A 20,665-nucleotide genomic window follows, 5' to 3' on the forward strand; every position below is an offset into this window, starting at 1 on the left:
GAAAATTTCCTGTTGTTTTCAAAAAGCTATACATCTATTACATTTACCAAGTAATGCAGTCATGTATATTATTTAATCACTGATATGCATCTCCTTGCTCAGAACCAATTCTTGTTAACACTCACTTTATTCTCATACGATACTTTATTCATCCTGAGTAGTGTTTTAGATATTATTTAGTTCAAAGAGAGATTATGCTTAATGGACGTAGACATGTATAAATGGCACACAACTGCATTTATAAGATCAGAATGTGAACTGTAGTCAGCTGTAATGAGCCCAACTTTTCTGACACTACTTAGTAATGACAATATCATTGGTGAGACAGATAAGGATCTTTCCATTTCACAAGGATGTGTTCAGAAGCTTAAAAGGCCTGTTGTGATGTTGTCAGTGATGTAATTTAAATGGATAGAAAGTTAAAATAAGTTGTTACTATGGCAACTAGACTTTTGGTGGTAAGCACAATGCAGTCTATACAGAAGTCGAAATATAATAATGTACACCTGAAATTTATATAATGTTATAAACCAATGTGACTGCAATAAAAAAAATAAATAATAAATAAAATAAGTTGTTACTCATTTTAAGGAAATTTCTAATATTCTCCATTCTTTAATTTTTTAGTTCATTTTTAAAAATGACTTCTTATTAAAAGTAATGAACAGTTTTTGTCTTAAAATAAGTCATCCTGTTTTTCTCTCCTATGTTTAGGTATTGAAGGTGGAGCAATGCAAGTTCAAGAAGCAAAGAAGTCTCTTCCTTCTTCCTGTTATAAGGTCTTTTCTCTTGTGTAATTTTGTTACCTGTTTAGTGTTCAGAGAGGAAGCACATAAATTTTCCTCTGTACAATAGATAGGGGATTTAATTAGGGGTATAGTATTCATTTCCTGTAGAAAGTAGGCAGAAAACTTGGTAGGGGGATAAGCCCACAAACCATCTTTGGTTTCTTGATATTGGTTAAGATTAACTGGTATATGTAAATTCCAAAACCTATAATTTCATTTGTAACATTGCAATTTCTTAGACTTAGGGTAATCATTATTTGTCTGAAACTCTAGGTTATGTATGGTGGCACCACAATTATAAATCATCATAGAGAAGGACTGTAGAGTAGGTTTTGAAGTATTAATACAGAGAACATATATCTGTATGATATTAAAAATAATGTTATTTTTTAGATGTGATATGTCCATGGCAGAAAACATAAAATTTAGGCATACATGCTTTTCTCTTTTATCCTTTTGCTTTAATAAGGACTCTGAGAGCTACAAAGTGATGCTGTTTCTAAAAATAAAGTGTCAGTTAAAAAAATTATTAACATAAAGTTTTTTAAATTAATTTTTTATTAATAACCTACAAGTATTCTAGTTAGGAATTTTTTGGCAAGTGACAGAAAATTCAACTAGCATAAATGAAAGAGAGTGGCAGTCACACAAACACACACACATATTTACGTTATATTGTATACTGTTTTTTGCATATTTAAAAAAAAAAAACCTTAAGAGCATTTCCTCATGATTAAATGCTTTTTAACGTTATTTCAAAAGTGTTCCCTAGCATTCCATTATCTGCATATATTATAGTGTATTTAAACCTTCCATTCTTGTTGGATGTTTAGATTGTTTCCAGTAGAGTATTTCAAATTCTCTGCCCAAGTAGAAGAAAAAGCTTAACTGGAAGCCTAAATGGCAGTAGAATTTAAAGTCATAAAAATATTTCTCTAAATTTAGAAATATTACCCCCACTGACACTATTTTTAAAGCGTCCACTTTACCTCCGTGAAAATCATTATTTCATTTAAGAAAAGGTAACTTTATTTCCTTGTGCACTTAGAATAGATAAAATAGTTTCTAATCGATAGTTGTGTGGTCCATTCTAGGGCGTATTATTGTTGGCATAGATTAATATCATTGTTTATATTTGTAACCTTATGTCATCAGGTGAGTGCTTTTTACCATGTTGGTTTCAGAGCAACTGCTGTCTGCACAATGGGAGGGCCAAAAGCTGCTGAAAAGGGAAGGAGAACAGCTGAAAGTATTTGCAAAGGTTTGTACCAGAAAAAAAAGATGTTTTTTCCAGTCTAAATTTAAAGCATGTTAATGATTGAATTATTTGACAAGGATTATTATTATTATCACTTAATATTTTCCCCTAAAGTACTTATATATTCATTCAGCACATTATATATTAAGCTACAGGTGCTGTTGACAATACAAATGAGCCCTGTACCAATAGTTGAGCAGTTTAGTATGCTCAGATACCTAGATACAAGTATTAGAAAAGTATTATGGCTGCCAACTTCTACTTGAAAACCTATACATTTTTTTCTAAGAGAAGATGTTCAGAAAGGTAACAGGCGATAGAATCAGAAGCAACAGACACTTTGACAGGTCATGTGGTGCATCCAACTGTTTTTTTTGTGTCTGGAAATCACTTAGTTTGGCCTAGAAAGTTCTCTTTTCTTTAAAAATATCCATATAAAGAAATTTCATGTTTCTGTAACCAAATTTAATTATTGAACAACTTTTATAAAATTTCTGATGCTTGAACCAAATCCTATCTGCGGTAGTCATGCCCCCTACCATGTCATGTATTTAAAGCGTGTTGAGTTAATCAAGGGAATGTTGGTTAAAGATTCAAGCCCTTATTAATAAAAATAAGTTAGTGTTGGTGACAGATATGAAAAGACAAATTAGTGCTAATGTCCTCTTTAATAGGGAGGGGCTCATGTATAATCATTTCATTCTTTATCAACAATAGTGATCAAAAACATTTAAAAGTACAAAAAAATATAAGCAGGAAAACAAAAATAGCCTTTGGTGCCATCACTCAATATAGAGTCAAAGTATTTTTAAAGACAACTACAGTTTGAATTTTTAAGTCTATCTACATTATTAAGTAATTAATTAGTTCTCTCTTTCAACTAACATTTGAGTCCCTTACTACATGGCAGTCGCCTCTGGGCCCTGGTATATAGTTGTGAGCAAGACCGACAAGGTGGCTATCCTCAAGGAGTTTAGTATGTGGATAGACATTAAACTGATAATCCACAAACAAATAATTGGAAAGTATTTTGAGGAAATATTAAAGAGTGTTATGGGGCCGGCCTGGTGGCATGGCGGTTAAGTTCACACCTTCCGCTTGGGTGGCCCAGGGTTCATCAGTTCAGATCCTGGGTGCAGACCTACTCACCGCTCATCAAGCTATGCTGAGGTGGCGTCCCACATGGAAGAACTAGAAGGACCTACAACTAGGATATACAACTATGTACTGGGGCTTTAGGAAGAAAAATAAGAAAAAGAGGAAGAATGGCAACAGATGTTAGCGCAGGGCCAATCTTCCTCAAAAAAAAAAAAAGAGTGTTATGAAAAGAATAGCAGAGGAACGTAATTGAAATTTAGCAGTTAAGGGACGTTTTACTAAGTGATGTTTAAACAGAGAAACCTGAAAATGAGTACCTTCTTAGGCACTTAAATAAAGTAAAAGCAATGAAAACATAGTCATATGTCACAATATCTGCCTCACATTATTCAGTAAGTATTGTTGAATGAATGAATGACTATTCCAAAAATCAGAAAATGAAGCAAACATTAAGACAGAAAACACAAAACAAGATCTCAAAAGTTGTCAAAATCATAGTTGTGAAAATAAACATAAATGCTGTAAACTGCTCAATTAAAAGATAAAGTCTCCTAGAATAGATTGAGATCAAAGTCCAGTTTTCTAAGTTTTATGAGGCACATTGAAACAAAACAGTGCAAGAGTCAGAAATATCAGAATAGACAAGGAACAAGAAGGGCAAGGAGGTAGAAAAGGAGGAGGTGGAGCGTGAGAAGCAAAAAAAATAGGGGGAGATGATATTGATAGTAAAGTGAGATTCAAATGGCATAAAATGTATCCTTCACAATAAAAAAATGTAGTCATTCACTTTCATGTGCTAAGTAACATAGCATTAAGACATTAAAGTCAGAACTGTTAGATGTTTAAAAACAAATGGAGAGAAATACAATTGCTGTAGAAGATTTTAACAGATCTTAATATTTATCAAGTTAACTAAAAAAGAACATAGAGTATTAGATAATATAATAGTGTTGAATTAATGGCTACAAATAGAACATTTCCCCCACAAGACAAGTATGCACCTTGTTTTCAAGCATCTTCAAGGCTACCTTATTCTGTTTCAGAAAGTAGAAATTTTACAGAAATTTTAGATTCTTTGACCGTATGTAAAACAACAGATTAATAATAAAACTTTAAGAAACAACAAAAAACAAAAACTCTAATCTCTTAGAAATAGAAAAAGTACTTGCACATATAATTATTGGATCAAAGAGGAAATCTTCAATTGTAGACTGTTTAGATAATGAGGACTTTGAGGCTACAACATATCAAATATTGTGGTTTGAAGCTAAAGCTGTATTCAGGAATGACTTGATAGCCCTAAATGCCCAGATTGCCCTAGTCCTTTAACTGTAATTGTTACTGACATTCAAAATGAGTGACTTCTATCAAAAAACAAAACTAAAGGAGTGTTGGAATTGATCTACTGTAAATTCATGAATTTTTTTTTTTATCACATAGACTTTGCTGCAGGACTTGTCTTATGTTTGAAGAACCTGGCTTGGAAGATTATAGTGAAGTGCGTGTTCAAATTTTAGGATCTGAAAAAACAGGTAGAGCACAAGCTAAAGCAAATTTAAATGGAGTAAGTAGAACAAGAGATTTCTTATTCCAGTGTAAATGAATGGGTGGGAATATTCTTAATCACTTACGTATGAAAGTATGTATTATAAAGACCAACCTGGCTAAGGCTAATGGGTTATGAGTTTTGGGTTACTTCTGCTTTATAGTGTGTATTTTAAAAAAAAAGTCTCCAGTTCTATAACAAGATTTTGATCCAATTTGAATTTTCTATTTGCCTATGGCAAAACTCACCCCAATTCTATTTCTTTCCTTTCTTGTTCCACTTTTAATATTTGGGTTATGTTTAGGCTGTTGGGTGTCACATATATGATTTTCTTCAAAAGTTTTTAGAGAGCTGTGAATATTTAAATTTTTAACTGCTAACTTGTTCTTTAGCAGTAAAAACAGAAATAATAGTTCTTACATTCTTGCTGGAAAATTTCTAGCTATTCACTAGAAAAGGGATCAGAGATGCAGAGTTGTATTTTGCTTACATTAAAAAAAATTCAACATATAAAGTATGTCAAAATTTGTTGTGATCACTCATTGAAAATCAATTTCATTAATCTAATTTAATCCAAGGCATTTTAAGATTATTTTTAAAAATATGAATGGCCAAATCAAACAAAATGAAGTATGATTAATGTCTCATTAAATTATAGATAATTAATTTGACTTTGTTTAGGTAGTTTTTTTCTCTATCCATATATTTATTCCTAGCAGCATTATTACACATGTATCTTATATTATATAAACTTTCTATTCACCTCTGTAACTCTTTTGAATAATTTTTTAGGACTTTTTAACCCCAATAGTCGTATTCAGGTTTGACCATCTTATTTGTTCTGGATTATTTGTGGATATTTGGGTCTATAGTGATTGCTTTCCCTTAATAAGTGTTAATCAAAGATGGGAAAATACATGGGAAATAACAGTGACAACAATAACAATAACAATAATAACTGAGAGGTTAACATGTGCCCAGCACCATTCTAAGTGCTTTATTGTGTTGTCATTTAGCCCTCACAATGACCCTTTTAGGTAGGTCTGTTAGTATTTCTATTTTCTAAATAAGGAAACTGAGGCACAGAGAGGTTGAATAATTTGTCTATGGTCAAACAGCTAATGAGGGGCAGGGCCAGATTTTCAACTCCCTACCATCTACTTCTAGCATCTGCACTTTTTTTTTGTTTGTTTTGTTTGCTGAGGAAGATTGGCCCTGAGCTGACGTCTGTGCTTGTCTTCCTCTATTTTGTATGTGAGCTGCCGCCACAGCATGGCTTGATGAGTGGTGCGTAGGTCCACGCCCAGGATCCAAACCTGCGAACCCTGGGCTGCAGAAGCGGAGCACACAAACCTAACCACTACACCACTGGGCCGGCCCCAAGCACCTGCACTTTTAACCAGTAGGAGCAAGAGTTTCCTTTTAGTGTAGAGTCAATGAAAATGACCCAAAACCTTTGTAACTGAATTATTAAGGCTTTAATAACATAAAAAGATAATTTATTAAATTTTAGAAAAGAAAAATAATATTGTTATTTGTAATCCTAGATATATTAAAGTAAAAATAACTCAAGTATCTGTGTCCTAATCTTTATTGAGATTCTTTTCTATTTAGGAATTTTCTCTTCTATATAAAAGTAAGCTCAACAAAATATTGGCTAAATATTTTATTTTGGTAACACTTTTTGGAGAAAGAATTCTTGGTTTCCTAATTTTTGCAGTCTGTTATTCATTTCATTTTATAAAGCCTCAAAAATGCCAAGAACTCCTGTGTTTTTGTAGACTAGTGTGTGGTAAGGTCAGGATATAAACTTAGGGGCTATTTAGAATTATAAGAGAAGTTTTAGATGCTTGATAAAACCCAGAAACAGGAACCAGGTGTCAAAGTATAGATATTTCACTATACATAGAAATATGTGCCCCATTAGTTGCCAGGTGATTTAATTGCCATATTGAATTCACTGAATTAGAATTAGTGAATGTAGAATTTAAAATGAAAGGTTGGTGTGAAAGCCAACTTTTAATTTAATCTGTTGTTTAGAAGGTGCTTTTTATTTAAAGATGCTTGAAAACAGTACCTATGTCCATGAACCTCAATTTAGTCACATAATTAAATTGTCAAGTAGATTCATTAAGTTGATTTTAGAGAGAGAGTAACATCATGGGAAAAGTAGAAGTTTAATTATTGGTCTTACTAAAATAATTATATCTCGTGTTTGTACTTGAGGAAATGTTTCACATCTGATGCGACATTGTTTCGTCGTAGTAGCTCAGTGAAGGAGTTAGGAAGCGGATATGGTCTGCATTTTACTTAAAAAGAAAATTAAGTTATAGAGAAATGAACTGACTTAATTAAGCACAAGCAGGGCTTTAGAATAAGAGGCAACCACACATTTCAAAGAAGGTGATGGCTGAATTCTTAAAATATTCAAATAAGACATTTTTACTTATATACTGTAATTCTGTTTCAAACTAGGATAGTTGATTCATTCTATAATAAATTTTCCAATGACTATAAATAATCTATGTTGTAGATATTTTTTAGGAGAAATTGAGCTATAGAAATTATACACATATAATTGAAAATCACTTGTCATATGAGGAAAGTAATCAGCACCAGTTAAATGCAAGAGAGGAGAAATGGAGGAACAAAAGGAATTTTACAAATACAATTTTAGCACTTTTTCCAAGCAATCATTACCGTGTGTCAAGTTGTCATCCTGAGATAAAATTTATTATTATTAATTTTTGAGGAACCAAAAGTGTCATCTATTTTTAATCAGATGTTTGTTTTTGTGGACATGTGTGCACAGTCAGAAAAACTTATAATAATAAACTCCTCATAGTAATCATGCAAACCAAAAATAATTATATGGTCCAGAAAAAAATCTTCTTTCATGGTTTTCAAATTCAGGTTTGTGCCTTATTTTGAGGTATGCATTTATTAACTTCTACTCTTTGCTGTTAGGGTCCTCAAGAAGTAGTCCTTTAGCTTTTAGTACATCATAAACTGAAGAAGGCAATGGAAATTTTTTCAAAAGAAATTGTACCAACTGGAACTAGAGGGTAAATATACATATTTTTAGTTACAGCTCTAAGAATCTCCTACTTTCCTATCACCATCTGAATTATAATATTCATTAGTTGGCCCTTCTGAACTTGGCAATGTGTGCTGAGCTACACAGGTCTCGCCATATTCACAGCCCTTTTGCCTCTGAGCACTTTAATACCTTTAAACATTTGCTGTGTGTATATTCTTTCTCATCGTATCTATTTCAAGTTTATCAAAAATGTTAAAACATCCTAACATTAAGTATGGCCATATATATTTGTCTATTATGTGTATATCAAATGGTGGATTTAGATGACAGTCCAGAAAAAGCAACCTGGTGAAGTTCATTTTGGGGGTGCTCTGCCCATGCCACCAGCCCCATTCTGTGTTCTAGTTCTCCCATGTTAGGATCCCATTTCCCAGAATGGTCTCTTCTTTCCTAGTGCTCTCTGAACAGGTCTCATGGTGTCTTGTGCCATACCATCCCCAGGCACACAGCATCCTTTCCTACGATGTGCTTGCTTTTCTCTCACAACTGAAATGGACCTGCCACCGTCACAGGACCAGGCTGCTCAAGGCTTCAGTTTTGCTAATCCAATGAACTCATTCATTCATCAGGACATAACATTTGAAAGGCCTTGAATTCCCACATTTCACATAAGGAGAAATTGAGGCTTAGAGAGGTGAAGTGGGTAAAATGAGAGGGGGCAGGCCCCTTCTTTTGCCTCCCAAGAAGAGAAGTAAAATTTTCTAGAAATGTTAGTATCATGGGGAAAAGTTCTGTTCTATTTATACTTTTTCCTCTTCCTCTACCAATGATTAAAAATGGAGGGCGAAATTGAATTTTGGCTATGCAAGACTTACATTTTAAAAGTAAAACAAAGCAAAAATCAACAAGTGCAACTGCATACTAAAAGGTTTCTTCACAGCAGAAGTAATAGTCAACAAAATGAGAAGACAACCTGTGGAATAGGGGAAAATATTTGCAAGCCAAATATCTGATAAGGGGCTAACATCCAAAATATATAAGGAACTCTACAACTCAATAACAAAACAACAAACAATCTGATTGAAAAATGAGCAAAAGACTTGAATAGACATTTTTCCAAAGAAGATATGCAAACGGCCAATAAGTCCATGAAAAGGTGCTCATCATCACTAATCATCAGGGAAATGCAAATCAAAACCACAATGAGATATCCTCTCACACTGTTAGAATGGCTGTTATCAAAAAGACAAGAGATAACCAATGCTGGTGAGGATGTATAGAAAAGGGAACCTTGTGTACTTTTGGTGGGAATGTAAATTGGTGTAGCCACTATGGAAAACAGTGTGGAGGTTCCTCAAAAAATTAAAAATAGAACTACCCTATGATCCAGCAATTCCACTTCTGGATATATATTCCAAAGGAAATGAAATCACTATCTTGAAGAGATATCTGCATTCCCATGTTCATTACAGCATTATTCACAATAGCCAAGAAATGGAAATAACTTAAGTGTCCATCAACGGATGAATGGATAAAGCAAATGTGGTGTGTGTGTGGGGGGGGAGGGGAATATTATTCAGCAGTAAAGAAGAAGGAAATCTTGTCATTTGTGACAACATGGATGGACCTTAAGGGCATTATGCTAAGTGAAATAAGTCAGATAGAGAAAGACAAATTCTGTATGATCTTGCTTATATGTGGAATCGAAAAACATTGAATTCATAGAAACAGAGTAGAATGGTGGTTGCCAGGGGCCGAGGGGTGGGGGAAATGGGGAGATGTTGGTCAAAGAGTACGAACTTTCAGTTATAAGATGAATAAGTTCCAGGGATCTAGTGTACAGCATGGAGATTATAGTTAATAATACTGGATTGTATACTTGAAAGTTGCCATGAGAGTAAAGCTTTAATGTTCTCACCATAACAACAACAACAGCATGATAATTAACTGAGGTGAAGGATGTGTTAATTAACCTTATCATAGTAAACATTTTGTGATATATACGTGTATCAAATCATCACATTGTATACCTTACACTTACATAATGTTATATGTCAATTATATCTCCATAAAGCTGGGAAAAAGCTAAATTAGAATAAGAACCACATTATGGAAAGAGCAGAGGCGTATTCACCATAAAGGTGATGAAACTTAAACTTCAGGGCCCCCTACTTGCGTGGGCCCCTTCCAAGCCTCTACCATTGTAAATTTTCTAAGAATAAGATATTTTATCTGCAAGACTATTATCTCTTTCTACCTTAACTACCCTTTTGTCAAACTTTTCTGTGTGTATTTATTTATGTGCCTCCCTGGCTGTTCTGTGTCTGGTATTGTTAGCCTGCTTGGTGTAGGCTGTGCTCCACAAGAATATTCATGCCTCATCCACACCAACTCACCTAAAATTTCATGATGCTGAAGGTGGGACGAGAAGTTTAGTTGCTGTGTGAATGATTTTTAGCTCCCAGCACCAGAAGTATATGGGTAGTTGAGTAGAAACAGGTTCAAAATGTGTGCAGTTAGAAACCAGTCCATATGTGGAAAATTCTTCCAATCATTAGGCATGTAAAATTCATTAAGTGTGTAAAATTCATGAGGCATGTAAGCAGAATTCAATTCTCACTGTCACCTAGTCGAAACTGGAAGTTTTCCCCTCTCAGAAATATAATTGGCAATGACACATTTATAATTATAATAATATCCCAAAGTGAAATTATTTTTAATATATTTCTATATGAGATCAACAGATATTCTTTCAAGAAATAAATTGTAACAAATTTTCAGACTACATCAAAAACAGTAATTCATTGAGAGAGATAAATTTCAGATAGAAACCAATTAATGAATAGTAATGAATCATATGAACATGATGGAAAAAGATTTAACTTTCTTGTTGAGTTGACAACAAATACTGACATCAATAAAATAGCATAAAATTCTTGATACCCCACTACAATGAATCATCAATGACAAACTGGTTGAGTGTCATCATAAAGTATTTAAAATTAACTTGCACAGGAAAATCAAAATGCTTTGAAATGTTACAGCTCATGCAGGAAAGAAACTTCTTTCCCAGACTTAAACTTTACATGACATAAACAAGTTGTGAAGCTGAAAATTTTTTTCAAAACTATCAATAATAAAGAATACATTTCAATCTGCTGTGCTGAAGAAACAACTGAAAACCTTTTTGACTATCTCTATAGAAATTTATATTTAAAAATTATTTAAAAATAAATAAATAGGGGCCGGCCCGGTGGCGCAAGCGGTTAAGTGCACGCGCTCCGCTTTGGTGGCCCGGGGTGCACAGGTTTGGATCCTGGTTGCGCGCTGACACACCGCTTGGTAAGCCATGCTGTGGCGGTGGCGGCGTCCTGTATAAAGTAGAGGAAAATGGGCATGGATGTTAGCTCAGGGCCACTCTTCCTCGAAAAAAAAGGGGAGGATTGGCATCGGATGTTAGCTCAGGGCTAGTCTTCCTTACAAAAAAAAAAATAATAGATAAATAAATAAATAAAAATTATTTGCACTTGAAGAAATGATCAGAGTATGCAGCTTAGAAATGTAGGAAAAGACATTGGAGAAGGATGGTAGGCAGTTAATAAAAATATTATGCTCTTTTTCTAGATTCTTTTATATTAGTGGTATTTGTCAGGTTTATAAAATTTTGTAATTTCTTGTGATTTTTTTTCTCATTCACTTTCATATCTGGTTTTGTAGTTTTAATTTTGTATTATTTTTCTTAACAATGTTTCTGCAAATTGTATTAGCTTCAGTCCTCACAAAATCTAGACCTGCTCCACTTCTAGTTAATGAGTCTGCTACTTGATTTTTAATGTTAAAAAAGTTACAAAATGTTTTAAAGCCCCAGTTTCTTCTCTTTTCTGAGAACAGTAATGAATAATGCCTTCTTAGATACCCTATAACGTTGTAGGGTTCTAAAAGAAGGACAGAGGGAGAAGGGAAAGCAAGGGGGGAGAGAGAGAGAGGAAGAAGAAGGAGGAGGAGGGAGGATGGAGAGGAGAAGGGGGGAGATGGGAGGGAAGAGAAGGTGGGAAGGGGAATATGTGGTAGTTTATGTTTTAAGCTGCAAATGCAACAACCTACATGAGCAAAATACAAAGTGATCTCAATGAACTATTTCTATAGTCTATGACCTGCTCCTGTCTTGTCTTAGCCTGTTGCTCACATTTTACTTTTTTATTGGTGATTTGGGATTGCCATTTTGAACATATGAACTGCATAGACTGACTCTCCCTTTATAGTGTCCATTAATCTTCAGGTTTGAGAAAAATAAAATCCCCAATTTGTTTAAGTTACTGTTTTTTTGTTTTTTTGTTTTTTTTAGTTTCTGAGGCAGCTAAAAACAATTTCTGAGTGTTACTGAATTTAGGAATGAGTTTAGGAATTCTGGGTACTCCTATTAAATGTCCTCATTCTAGGCCAAATTTTTCTTACCATTTCTTTTAATGGAACATTCACAGCACATAGTCTACTTTCTGAGGTACAGAATGGGACGGTTTGACACAGTGTTGCATCACTGCATAAGAGTTACCAGCTTTCTGTTTTCAGTATCTGTGCCTGTGTTGCTCAATGCCCCTCCTCCTTCAGTAATCCAATTCCACAGTTCAGGTTGCAGGGCCCATTTCCAAGTACCAAATTCTATGTAGGTCTAAGTTCTTGGTCTCAAGCAGGATTCTAGCTAGTTTAAGCAGAAAGAGATTTATTGAAAGTTATTCAGTGGCTCCCAGAATCTCGGGAGACCCATCGAACCAGTTTTGGATGCTATCCAGTCAAGACACACATGCGTGTGCGTGCACATGTACACACACATACACACACACGCACGCACGCACGCACGCACAAACAGTGTGGTTCCAGGGAGCCACTGCTGCACCAGGCAGGTAGGATACTGTAGGTCAGAGTTGACCTTAGTTGTCTCAGAAGAACCACGTGGCTCCACCACCATGCTCCCCAGAAGATATAAACTCCCTGCACCCAGTGGGCACCTCTCACTGCTCATTTCTCATCCAAGTCCTGGCTAGATGCCTTGCTTGCCAGGAACTTAGGCCACATGTGTGCGCCCTAGCTGCGGCAAGACTGGAAATTGTTGGAGTTACAATGAGTGAGGGTGAGCCAACAACCTTCAGAATTTGCCAGTTTCCTGCTTCCTTACTAATTCATTGTGAGACTTTAGGCAAAGTGCTTAGCCTCTATAATCCATTTTCCTAATACCTAACATGAGGATTTTGGGCTCCATAAATTCCAAGAGTCATTACAGTAATACAAATCGGTGTCTGTACTAGTTAGAATTCTGGCTTCTAGTGATGGAATCCTTACATGAACTAGTGAAAGTAAGTCAGTGGAATTTATTGGCTCTTATAACCTAGTTGTGGGAAGAGCAGTAGTGAAGCTGGCTTTAGGGGTGTCATCTGGCCTCTCCCTGTCTCCCCTCTCTGCTCTCTGTGTGTTGGCTGTAAAGAGCAGCTTCTCCGTGAAGCTGGAGAAACAGCCCCTGACAGCTCCAGGACTCGTATCCAAACAAGCCTGAGATCCTAGAGGAAAACAACTCCTCTTTCCCAGAATCAGCTTCTAAGGTCCAGAAGAAGGACCCTTATTAACCAAGCCTGGTTTGTGTGTCAGCTCTTGTGGTCAGAGGAGTGGAGTCTTTAAGCAGAAAAAGGGTGTCACACAGGCATGGCCACCAGAGAATTGTTTCGAGGCAGTCAGCCACCCCAATCTGTGACGAGTGCAGATTCTGAGATCTAGTGTGCCATGGTGTGTGACGTGGGGTTTCTTCATTTGTTTTCAGGCTTTTGTTTTTGTGTATCTCAATGTCGTGTGGGTCTTAATAGGAGATACACCATATACAACCAAGCAGCTGCACTCATGAAGCTCAAACTTTAATTATAGAGATAAAAGCAAATAGAGGCATATGAAGTCCTAATTGTAAACAAACAATTTAATAGTTTTAGGGAAAGATTTGAAATCCTAAAGCAGATGAATGTGGGACTTGAAGGGATCATTGATTTAACAGTTTTTGCCAGGCATTTGCCCCAAATCATATTACCAAGCCAAATCATATTTAGGTTGAAAGATCAGTGGTAAAATAAAAAATTGATACTTTTTCCTGAACTTTTGGCCTTGATGGGTTTTTTTTGGGTGTTGACTGTGTTGGTACATAGACAGTATTTTCCTTCGGAAGGTTACATTATTGTACTGAATATATTTTGTCTTCAGCAATAAATATGACAATATGGTTTTTTGGTCTTATATTTTATCAACATAGCTTGTATAACAGGAAAAAAATCTACTATTTTCTCCTTGGAATCAAGGAATAGGTAGCTCACCCTACAATTTATCTGGAAGGCAGATAGCATTTTGCATATAAAGTTATATCGTGTTGGCAATTAGATTGTTGAAAATGTGTGAAAAGTTTCAGCAGATCAATGTATTGGCCTTTGGTTCATCATACAAATGAACTTCTTGGTTTTATAATCTGAAGCACATGCATATTAAGAAGAGAAAACTAATTGCAGTAAATCCTGGCAGTAATCCGGGTGTTTCAATAATGTCACATTGTTATTTCTGAATTTACTGGTAACACTGTTACATAAGGGTCTTATTTTTAAATTACTTTAGTCTTGTTGGCTTCTGCTTCTCTGATGATTAAATTAGATTTATTTAATTACATTACGTTTAATTAGATTTTTTACTTATATGTCAGGTCAAAGCTGTTGAATGCATTTTGTACCCTTTACTTTGTGGACAATCCATATCAATGTAGTTACTGGTTTATACACATTCTGTTTAATTATTTCTTTCTTGGAATTTCTATTGCAATAGGTGGTTACCAATTTATATACTTTGGGGATGATAGAGGATCACTTCTTGCTTTTAAAAGTAGGATATATCCATTCCAATAAGTGGAATATGACCATTTTAATGACTACCAAAGTCATTTTTAATGACTATTTATCCCAGCACTTATGTTCCCTTTTCATTGTAGGATAAGTGACTCTTAAAACTAAATAGGAATCCTTAATATTCCAGGGATTCAATCCACAACCTCTGATGAATGCCAATGCCATATAGAGAATCGTTGTCTTGGTGTAAATAAAATTTAAAATCCTGGCATTATAATCTAATTGAGAAATCTATTTGAAGAGATGGGTTACTAGAGATGAAATGTGTCCTCATGGAGCAAAAGAAAACAAAAACAATGATAGTAGGGGTATAGGATGTTCTGGAAACACACAGCAGGAGAGCCCAGCCCAGCCTAAGGGTACCAAGGCAGTGGTAATAAACTGAGAATGAAAGATTGTTAGTAGTGATGTTTAACCTTGTGAAAAGAGTTCTAGTCAAAGGAAATAGCATGCATGAAAGCCTGGAGGTAAAAGAGAGGTTGGCAGTTTGGGAGAAACTAAAAGAAGTTCCCTTCAGCAGCAGCATAGAGTTGAGGTCAGCAGAGGGAAAGGTGTTAGGAAACTGATGACAAAAGAGGCCTAATCTAGGGTAGGATTAGCAAGACGGAACATAATGGGCAGATCGCAGACCTTTAGGAGGCTGAATTTACAGGGCTTACTGATTAACTGGATTTGAGAAACAATGGAGAGAGGAGAATCAAGGATCATTCTGGAATCTGCCTTGGACTACTGGGTGGGTGGAGGTACCACTCGTGGAGAAAGAGAACATGGGGGAAGAAGCAGGTTTGGGGGAGTCTGCGGGACATTTCAAGATATCCACTGGGGAGCTGCTGAGGAGATAAAGGCTGAGGAGACATCAATATATAGATACTAATTTCATATCAACATGCAAAGGATTTGCAAAAGAGGATCCTTCAAAATAGACTTAGAAGGATCTGCTGGAGGAGGGAAGAGAAACTCGGACAGAATGCTTTCAAAAATTCAAGGGAAGGAAATATTTCAAAAAAGATTGAATGGTCGTAGTGTCAAATGCTACAAGGAGGTCAAATAAGATAAAAACTAAAAGCTTCACATTGGATTTTGAAATAAGGATGTTGCTGGTGACCTTTGCAAAAACACTTTCAGTCAAGTGGCCTGGGCTGAATCCAGATGCAGCGAGTTGTGGAATGAATAGGAGATAGTAAGTAAGAAGAATGTTAGTGAAAGGGAGGATGAAGATAAGGCGGTAGCTAGAGGAAGATGGGCAGTTGAGGGACAGTTTAATTATTTAATACAGGAGAGACTTGAGTGTGTTAAACACTGATGATGTGAAATAATTAGTGGAGAGAGAGAGGTTGAAGATACTGAAGGGGAGGATGCTGCAATCAATAGAGGGAAACCTCTGAGAAGGTAGAAGAAGGTGGGATCCACAGGATTGGATAAGGGGCCTCTCTTTAACTGTAAAAGGGAGGGAAGATTGGGTTCAGTGTCAGGAATGCTTTCAATTGCAAGTAACAGAAAACCCAGCTACTAATAGTGCCTCAGTCAGGCAGAGGTTTATTTTTCTCAGGTGACAATAAATTTAAGGTAAGTCGTTGCTAACATGGCTTCTACAGTCAATGATATCAGCACTAAGGGGTTGACATCACTATGTTCATCTAGCCTTTTTCTCTCAGGCTGTGATCAAAGCAGGAAAAAAGGAGAAGGGATGGTGTTGGCTACACTTGGTCCTTTAATCAGGAAAGTGTTTCCAGAGGCCACCAGGAGACTTCTGCTTACATCTCATTGGCCAACACTGTGTCCCGTGGCCACGCGTAACTACAAGGGAGGCTGGGAAAGCTTCTTATCCTTATGGTAGAAGAAGTCAAGGGAGATAGGACTTGGGAATGGCATTTAGATCATCCTAATGGCAGTGTCCACCACAGAGCAAGTGCAGATAATTTCTAAGTTTGGTAGCATGCAGGTGAAAGACTTCCCATCTGATATTTCTTTTTTTTCCTGAAGTTTAAAATGAGATCATCTGCTAAGAGAGTAATGAAGCATTTGGAAGTGGTGAAAATAGGAAATGCCCTCTTTGGAGAATTGGAGAAATTGGAGACTGATGACAGACAGCGATTTTTGAACCACATTGAGGTTCAATGGAGGTTAGAGACCGTGGATTCATAGGACTTGTGACTAGAGGATTGTGTGACTTCTCAAAGAGTGACCAGGGGACAATGAGAATGTTATTCTTCACTGTATGTTATATTTTTGAGGCATATAAAGTGATTGTTTTATTTAATTATTTTTATTTTGAACTCTGTTTCTATGATATTCATAGTTATTCTTTTGAAAAATTTTTATTTATGCTGTATAAATCATTACCTCCTTGTTTTAAATATGTCTGTTATAGATTTACATACTGATATTATAGGAGATTGATAGTATATTTATTTCTGTGGAATTTTTTTCCACAGCTTTTTATTTTGAAAATTTTCAGATCTATAGAAAAGTTGAAAGTGTTGTACAATGAACACCCTTATATCATTCACTGACATTAACTAACTTTCCCGCATTTTCCGTCTCCTTTCTTTCTCTCTCTCTCCACACACACACATACACATACCACACACACACGCACCACACATACCTCACATACACGTTTTTTTCCTGAACCATTTGAAACTTACAACTTAAGTCATGGACAATAAGACACTTCAGCCCCAAACACCTCACCATACAACTCCTAGTAATTAGGACATTCTCCTATGTAACCACAACAGCAGAATTTTTTGCATCTTAGAGAATTAACATTAATTTCATCATTTAATATTCACTATGTATTTACATTTCCCCCTTGTCTCCAAAGTGTCTTTCAACCCAAATAGTCTGAAGGAGAATATTTGAAAACTATACTTATTTTTAAATTAGATTTTTGAAGTGCTCTTTAGCAGTAGGCTTAGTGTTGAAATTTTGTTGCCATTTGTCAGGGCTTTTTCAATCTTTCCAGATTTTCATTTTAGATGCACACAATAATATATAGTATCTTATATATGTGTATATATCTAAAACTTATATTTGTATCAGTGTTTGTTTTCCCAATATACTTTAGCAATACCCTCCTACTTCCCAGTTTAATCACCAAACCTTTCCATCCTCCATTTTTGACTATGGTTGAGCATTGTGTAATAGATATAAAGTATCTACATTATCTCTTCAACATGTCAATTAAAGCTATATTTGAGTATATACTATAAACTGTTACTTTCATTGTTCAAATGGTAAAAGTGACTTAATATTTGCCCAAGTGTGTAAAGTAGCTATTTTATGGGTATATTAGGAATGTTAATTCATAAAATCTAACTCAGTGAGAGGAACGTATTTTGTATAGAAATTCAATTTACTTTATGTAAAATTGAAAATACTAGTGATTAATGTCCTCTGGATGAAGGATACTCTAAATATAATACAAACATAACTCTTTATCAAGGAACTGGAATTCTAAAACAACATGGAAATGGACATGTAAATAAAAGAGTTGATAAAGAAATGGAGCATGTACATTGAGGCTGTTTGCCAAATGCAGGAATAGGACTGAGGGTATTTAAACAGAAATAAGTTCCTTGATTTATATTGTCTCCTTTTAATTTTCATACTGATTTAATCTATTAATACATAAAAATAGAGTGATTGAGACTTAAGATATTTTACTTGCATTTTCACCATCATGCAAAAGTAAACGGTATGGTGTTCGTTCCTACTAGAAGGCATTGATGTCTGGGGTGTTGTACTGAACTAGCCACAGGCGTTTGGGCCCATGCAGCTCCCCACTAGAACTGAAACTTCTCTGGTCACACTGACCCTGGACAGCATCAGCCACAGGAGCCCAGGATGCACAAACTCCCCTGATATGGGCCCCAGTCACTAGCACTGAGCTTCAGGGCTCCCAGTGTACCAGGGGGTTTCCAGTGTTTGAATTATTTATAATTAAAAACACTATAGACATAAAATTACATCGAAACAAATATGTCTCATCATCTTTTGATCAGGGCCTTTTTGTGGTGTATGTACTTGTTGGTATTAACTCTGGTTGAGTTGAAATTGTCTGTCAATTGTGCCTGCATCTGAGCAGCCAAACCTGGCTGAAAAAGAACAAGAGCACACTGACAGGCCTTAGTTTAATTCATGACCACCAACGTGGGCCTAACAGGTCTGACTCTCTTTCTGGAGTCCATTCACTCACCTGCAGGACTCGATCACTATTTCTTACCTTCTCTCCATACCCCCCTCCACTCACTCTCAGCTGGTGGTTTTACTTCATAGTATTTCACTGAGAAAATGGAAGCAACACAACTGAATCCCTCATTCTTCCACCATCATGTCTACAAACCTACCTGGATCAAGACCCATATAACTAACTGCTTTCCCTCCTTTTTAGTTAAGCATGAACCATCCAGGCTCTGCCTGATGCTGGGGCACTAGATTCCATCCCCTCTCACCTATTGAAGGACATTAGGCCAGGAGTTTTCCCCTTATCCTCTTTTACATTATCAATTTTCCCTATCTCCTGGATCTTTCCCATAGGCTATAAACATGTTGTAACATCTCCCATCATAAAAACAACAGATGTCCTCCTTTGACATCTTCCTTTATTTACTAATTCACTTTTTAAAAATTCATGTTATGGGGGCTGGGCCAGTGGTGTAGCGGTTAAGTGCGCGCGCTCCGCTTCGTCCGCCCGGGATTCGCAGGTTTGCATCCTGGGCATGCACCGACGCCCCGCTTGTCAAGCCATGCTGTGGCGGCGTCCCATATAAAGTAGAGGAAGATGGGCATGAATGTTAGCCCAGGGCCAACCTTCCTTAGCAAAAAGAGCAGGATTGGCAACGGATGTTAGCTCAGGGCTAGTCTTCCTCACACACACACAAAAAATTCATGTTATGGCAAAACTCCTTTAACACAGTTGTTAAACTTCACTTCCTCTTCTCCTGTTCACTCTCAAATTCACTCTAGTTGGGCTTTTGTCCACACTGTCAGAAATTGCTCTTCTCAAGGTCAAGAGTTCTCATCTTTTATCTTATTCCACCCATCGGCAGCACTTGTTACAGCTGATCATTCAATCCTCCTACTTTGTCTTGTTTTCTCCATTTTCTTTGCTATTTCTCCCTGCCTTTTAATGTTGGAGAGTCGCAGGTTACACTCTTTGGCCTTCCCCTCTTCTCTAGCTACAGTCACCCCAAATTAGGGATTCTTAACCTGGAGCGCACAAACCTGGTCTCTGTGACTTTGAAAGAGAAACATTTCTTCTTTATCTTCACTAAGCTCTAAATGAAACTTTGCATTTCCTGCAATTGTGAATGTAGAGAACCAAACCGTGGTAATATTAGCAGTATCTGCAACTTTATCTCTAATAAAAATTTATAGATATTTTCATATCATTACAGTCGTTACAGATCTCTTGAAATATTTATGCACACGACCTCTCTGAAGTGACTAGTTATTCTGCTCACTGTTAGATCTCATTATTTAGTGTATTAATAAAAACCATTATTTTACCATACTATAACTTTTTAAATATTTTGATGGCGTATTTCGTTATAATTGGTTTTCTTTATACCAATTATATATACCAAAATATATTTAAAATATATTTTATTTTATGCATTTAAAATGTCATTCAGAGAAGGAGTCTGAGTGTCTTAATAGACTTTCAAAGGAGTTCTTGGCACAGAAACCTTTGAGAGTCCATACCCTAAATGGTCTCTGATCTCACAGCTTTAAGTACTATTGAAAGTTCATGTCTCCCAGATTTATATTTCCTGCCCAACCTCCCTTTTCAGCTACTAAACTCACATGTTCAACTAAACTCATATACGCAGCATTTCCTCTAATTGGTACCTCAAAACTAACGTGTCAAAAACCAAGCTCCTGAATCTCACTCCCCAAACCTCTTATAGTCTTCCCCCCCTCAGTAAAGGGCAACTCCATTTTCTAGTTGCTCAGGTCAAAAACTGTGGAGTCACCCTTGGCTCCTCTCTTTCACAAGCCACATCC

The 20,665-nt window shown here is 36.0% G+C and overlaps 1 long non-coding RNA gene across 2 annotated transcripts; it reads left to right on the plus strand.

The window, feature by feature from the left end:
• Positions 1-716: 716 nt before the first annotated feature.
• On the plus strand, positions 717-17,039 carry LOC131411411 (uncharacterized). Of its 2 annotated transcripts, XR_009221553.1 has the most exons (4): positions 717-779; positions 1,973-2,049; positions 4,585-4,708; positions 16,637-17,039. It is a non-coding gene; the product is annotated as an uncharacterized LOC131411411 (long non-coding RNA). The 2 variants fall into 2 exon arrangements; XR_009221552.1 differs by lacking the exon at positions 16,637-17,039 and having other exon boundaries at positions 4,585-5,038.
• The last annotated feature ends 3,626 nt before the right edge of the window (positions 17,040-20,665 follow it).

This window comes from Diceros bicornis, chromosome 11 (assembly GCF_020826845.1).
Source record: "Diceros bicornis minor isolate mBicDic1 chromosome 11, mDicBic1.mat.cur, whole genome shotgun sequence".
Lineage (NCBI taxonomy): Eukaryota > Metazoa > Chordata > Mammalia > Perissodactyla > Rhinocerotidae > Diceros > Diceros bicornis.